Source organism: Amaranthus tricolor, chromosome 11 (assembly GCF_026212465.1).
Source record: "Amaranthus tricolor cultivar Red isolate AtriRed21 chromosome 11, ASM2621246v1, whole genome shotgun sequence".
NCBI lineage: Eukaryota > Viridiplantae > Streptophyta > Magnoliopsida > Caryophyllales > Amaranthaceae > Amaranthus > Amaranthus tricolor.
Window position 1 is genome coordinate 14,616,618 of NC_080057.1, and position 6,537 is coordinate 14,623,154.

Here is a 6,537-nt window from a genome sequence, read left to right on the forward strand (position 1 = left end):
TATGTGGTGAGCATGTTGTTGCGGTACATCAAGTTTCTTGTTAATCGTCCATGATATGTTCAAATATAAAAAATTATATATTAAAAGAAAGTTAACCATTCAAACGGAAAGCCCAAATTTGAAGTTATAACCAAGGACTAATTTAATTTTTTCAAATTTTCTATTAATTTGTTTAGTTTTATATGGAGTAATTTAATTGAATTAGTTTCAATTCGGGGTAGAATTTTACGGTTTTCAATCTAAATTTTATTAAAATGTTGAATGTTGTGAGGATTAAATTGTATGTTTGTGCGTTACTCCCTCTTTATTCTTTTTGCTTTTGTTATTTTGACATTTATGATCAACTTTTTAAACTTAATTATATTTAATACCGAATTTATAGAATTTTGTGTTTTTATAAGTTAGTAATTTTATGATACTTTATTTAATGTTTTGGAAAAATTATTTAGAATAATCCGACATATTTTTGATTTTATTTAAATAATCTCACCTATTGATTAATCATAAATAATCTCAATTTTGATGGGTATTTTCTTAGAGTAAACCCGGTGACCGGAACACTTGCTATAGCAAGTTTTATTTTTTTTTTAAAAAAAGTTAAACTACAATAAAATGTCCAAAAAATGTCCATAAAAATTTATGATTTTTTTATTATTTAGAATTTTTTATTCAAATTTTTAAAATTTTTCTCCAATTTTAAATTAACTTTCAGTTTACTTTTTTGATGAATTACCTACTATAACAGACAATCGGGTTACTCATGTTTATTCTAAGCAAATACCCCTAAAGTTGAGATTATTCATTTGATCATGGTGAATCAATATGTGAGATTATCACTTACTAGTTAATACATAGTAGTTTTAAGATAATATTGATCAAAGCTTTATACATGTGACTATAGAATAATAGTTAAAATAGCAACAACAATAAGAAAAAGAGAGTATTATCTTCATTTGTGGGAATTAAGGAAATAAAATTAGTTCCACTCTTTGAAAAATATATTTTACATTACTCTATCGTTTTATGAGTGATATATATAGCATTTATCTATAAAAAAAGAAACTAGATAAATATTTGTCAATTAAGTTATGCAACCTCATAATTCAATTTCTAAGTCCGCCACTGATCTGTTGTTGACTTTGTTACAACGTCCACTTAACATAACAACTTCAATCAGTGTTTTTTAAACCTCCATCAAAACCTTAATCAAATCCTCCGTAAAAAAGCAGCATTAGTAGTCATGTCTTAGAGCAACATATTAAAACTAATTATCAAGGTGGGTATGAGCTTATTTGAACCCATAATTATATTATTCTTAAAGCTTAGTATTAACTTTATATTGTGCGTTCAATGTTTGAGCTTGTGGAAAAAAATTATGATTTCAATCCAGTTCAATTATATTTTTGAAGTGAATAAAACCTACTAAACCTACATATTCGGGCCAAATATTTTTCGGTCAACCATAATAAAGCCCGATTAAACTGCTCCAAAGCTTTTGGTTAAGCTTTTGGTTGAGGTTGTTGTATAGATAATCACAATATCATATCCCTTAATTTGAATTTGTTAGCATCAGATTCTTAGTGATAGCAACACTGCAACGAAGTAAATGTATGGAGTAAATGTTATCATTGGAGTATTTCTAGATTTTGTAGCATCGTATTCCTGTGTAGTGACTACTCCTTTCATTTCCTTGTGTCATTTGTGAGTTGTGACTAGTTAGCATACACAAATGAAAATCAATATTTAATTAGATATTGTATTGGTGTTTATGTTTGACAGATAACAGGGAAATTAATGCATTGCTAATATAATTTAATAAAAAATTAGTGACACATTTAGTTTGACACTACTAATTTTAAAAAGTTTAGCCTTTAGAAATTCTTTATTGAATTAAACCAGTTGCGAAGACTTAATTTTTGATGCAACTTGTTTGTGAACATTTGATGTATAATACTTTCTTCGTTTGTTAAAAAAGTTCTCATTTCTCATCTAGGGTGTTTTATTTGGTTTTCTCATAAACAATTTTTTATTTATGTCATAAATTTTGGACAAAATAACAAAATAACATTGTTCAGTTTTATTTTAAAATTTTAATAATGTTTATGGTTCTCACATATCTTCCATAAACTTCATTTTAACATATTTATATTCTTTATGATCCACACATGTTTCCCACTAACTTTATAAAATATGTTTTTATTAATTGTGATTTATATAATTTTTCAACTAACTTACTTTTAATATTTTTTTAGTGTTAGTGGTTCCCATTTTTAAGTTGGCACCAAAGAGGGAGAGAAGCAGATTTTTAAGTTGGCAAGGACTAGGTTCAGGCAGCGGCAAGACTTAGAGGCAGTGAAATACATCAAGGATGAGGGAAGACGAGTCCTCCTGAGACAAGAGGACATCAAAACCAGATGACTATAGTAGTTCTCTCAGCTACTCATTGAGTTTAGGGGACCAAAAGAGACAGATAATAAATTTTTGACGTCCAAAGACCACTGGAATATGGGTCAACGAGTGATATTACCACAGGAGAAGTAAGAGAAGCTCTCAAAAAGATGGGGAGAACAAAGGTAATCGGTTCAGATAACATCCCAATTGAGGTATGGAGGGGTTTAGGAGAGGAGGGCATTAGTTGGCTGACTAACCTCTTTAATATTATTTTGAGAACACATAAGATGCCAGAAGAATGGAGGAATAGCACACTAATACCTCTGTTTAAAAACAAAAGCGATGCGCAAGTATGCGGGAACTATAGAAGTATCTAACTTCTAAGCCACACAATAAAATTGTGGGAAAGAGTAATAGAGAGGAGAATTAGACAGGAAACGGTGATTAGAGAGAACCAATTCAGTTTTATGCTAGGAAGGTGAACCATTGAGGCAATTCATGTTTTGAGGAGACTGATGAAGAAATATAGGGAGCGAAATAAAGATCTGCTCATGGTATTCATTGACCTGGAAAACGCATATGATAGCATACCACGATGTGTCATATGGGATAGCCTCAAGGCTAGAGGTATTTCTTCGGTGTACATTGAGGCTATATGGGATATGTATGACAGAGTTTCGACAAACATTCAAAAACCGGGGGGATAACAGAGACTTTTCCAATTAAAGTTGGACTACATCAGGGATCGACTCTAAGCTCTTTCATTTTTACTGTCATTATGGAAGAGATTTCTAAATCTATTTGGGAGACGGTACCGTGGTGCATGTTATTCGCTTATGACGTAGTGCTGGTAGCAGAAACTAGAGAGGAGGTTAGCAACAAACTAGATGAGCGGAGGGAAGCTTTAGAAGGTAAAGGGTTGTGCAGTAGTCTTACGAAGTCCGAATATTTGAGCTGTGACTTTAGTGGGAAAGCACCGGTAGGTGAACAGAGGTGTCCATTGATGAAGCAGTTGTTAAAAGTACGACCAAATACAAGTATTTGGGATCGATCATTCAAAGGGATGGTGCTATGTGATAGGAAATTCCTAAGAAAGTTAAAAGGAAAATTCTACCGGGTGGCAATTAGACCTGCTATGCTATATGGGACTGAATGTTGGTCTGTAAAGAAGATTTCTGAACATAAGATGGAAGTTACAGAAATGCGTATGCTGAGGTGGATGTATGGGCACACATTGATGGATCAAATTAGGAACCAAGAGTTTAGGGAAAAACTAGGGGTACACTAGTGGAAAAAAACGTATTTTCTGCGTATCATTTGCTACGGTTTTTGTATATACGCAGCAATAAATAGGAAAAAGAATTATAAAAAAAAAAAACCTTAATTGCTGCGGTTCTAAGGTGTGACCGCAGCAAATACTCAGTAGCACAATTAATTGCTGCGGTTATGCTATGGCCCGCAGCAAATAAGTTCATATTAAACTAAAAAAAAAAAATAAATAAAATATAAGCATTATTTGCTGCGATTATTGAATGACCACAGAAAATAAGTATTAAAAAAAAGTGAAATTTTTTTTTATGGCAGACAGACCTTACTCCGCGGCTCGCGGAGTTTAACCTAATCCAGCAAAATAAAATATATATATATATATATATATATATATATATATATATATATATATATATATATATATATATATATATATATATATATATATATATATATATATATATATATATATATATATATATATATATATATATATATATATATATATATATATATATATATATATATATATATATATATATATATATATATATATATATATATATATATATATATATATATATATTATTTGCTACGGGATTCTTTTAACCGCAGCAAATAATGGTTATTTGCTGCGGTTTTTTATAAAGCCCGCAGCAAATAGTTGGTTCAAAAAATATAAAAAACGCGTTTTGACGTTCAATTGCTTAAAACCCTAAATAACTTTCTTCAAAAACCCACGACGACGACTGTCTTCTTCTTCAAACTCTTCAATTTCAGAAAATTTCTTCAAAAACTCACGAAAAATCTCTTCAAGTTCTTCAAGTTTTTCAAATCATATGACTCTACTGTGTTTTCACTTCATTTTGTTCATCACCTTCCAAACCCAACGACTTTATTTAAGTTGTTCAAGTTCCTGTGTTGTTGAGATTTGTTGCTTCAATAACCACCCATTGCACGAATTTCCTACTCCATCTTTGTTTAAGTTCTTCAACCCACCATTGTTGTTTTTCTTCAAATGCCACGAAATTAGGGCTAGTCTTGTTCTTTTCAAGTCATTGTGTTTTAATAAGGATTTAGTCTTTTTGTGTTCTAATTTTGATTTTGTTTTTCATTGTAGGTTACATAATCTTATTGTAGAAACAAAATTAACATATCTCATTACCAAGGTATGTATTTTATATTTGAATGTGAATAATTTACTTATGTATGTACTTGAATATTTGAATGTGAATAATTTTAATTAATTAGGATTTTTAGGGTAGATTGAATGTGAATAATTTAATTATGTATATATGTAGTTGTATATTTGAATGTGAATAATTACTTATGTATGTGGTATCAATGGTTCAATGGGTAGTTGTTCTTTTAAACGACATCATGTAAGATTATAATCATGTAATTTAATTATATTTGCTAGTATTAAACCTGGTTTGTTTTATTATCTGTGTGAAGAAATTTGGAAGTAGGATAGTGGCTTTTGCTTATCGAAAATCGGCTAAGAAACTGAAGAAATTTAAAGAACCTCAGAATGAAATGAGATTTATATACATTACTTATAAAATACAAGAAGATATCTTTTAGCTAATGAACAATTCTTTTAGCTACAATCAGGTTCAAAAGGTTTGTTGCTTTTGTGTGATTATTTTTATGTTTATAAAGATTTAAGATTGAACGCGCGATGTTTGTGAATGATCAAGTTCCTTGGTGATTGATTTTTGATAATTTATTATTAATTTTCTATTTTTAGGATTAAGTTGGTATTCTAATGTACTTCTAGGATGTTAATTAATTATGTTTTTGGATGAGTTTAATGCGTATTTTTGTTTCATTGGATTTGCAGATTGATAGTTTGCCATGTCGATGTTTATTCGAAGGACAAAAATTCTCAACTCGTCGAATCCACTATTCACTTTCGCAAGCTGCTTTCTATATGAAACATGTAGGATTGAATCTCAAAAACCGAGAGCTTTTGATGTGTGACACTCTTTTTGGAGTCAAGTATTCATTATTTTTATGACTAGAGTAAGTTTAAAAGTAATTGTGTCAAGTTTAAAAGCACCATTAGATTTATTAGGACTTTAATTTGTATATGATGTACATATTATTATATTATATATACGATCGAGAGTTTACAAAGAGATTATTGGTGATTATTGGAGTTAATTAGTGATATCATTGGATTAATCATTGTTTATTACATTGTACATTATTGGATTATTTAATACTATTAAACGAAAACAACCAAAAAAAATAAAAATAAATTAACAACTCCGTGGCACGCGGAGCACCTCCTGAAGAAGCAAAAACAAAAAAAAAATAAATAACTATTTGTTACGCTTTTGAAGCTGACCGCAGCAAATACTCCCCTTTATTTGCTGCGGTTAATGGTTGACCGCAGCAAATAATACTCTTTTTTGCTGCGGTTTTTAACCGCGGCATTTAAAATAGGCTATTTGCTGCTATCACTATTGCTTGGGGCCAAAACCACAACAAATAATGGCCAAAAAACGGCAGCAAATGAGGTTTTTTCCACTAGTGGTAGCCCCTATTTTTGAAAAAATACGTGAAAATAGATTGAGGTGGTTTGGACATGTGCATAGAAAGACTTTCGCCGCCCTAGTGAGGAGGGTAGAAAGCATTATAGTAGAGGGTAAGAGAAGTCAAGGAAGACCCAGGAAAACTTAAGATGAGTAAATAAGAGTTGACTTATATGAGTTAAACCTCTCTGAGGGTCTGACTAGGAATAGGGGTAGTTGGAGGCACCATATTTATGTTTTGTATTCTTATTATATTCTTTATCTTTCGTCCACATTCAAATTAACATTTACTTACCTTTATTTGTATTGTTTGACCTTAATTTTCCACATAAAGTTT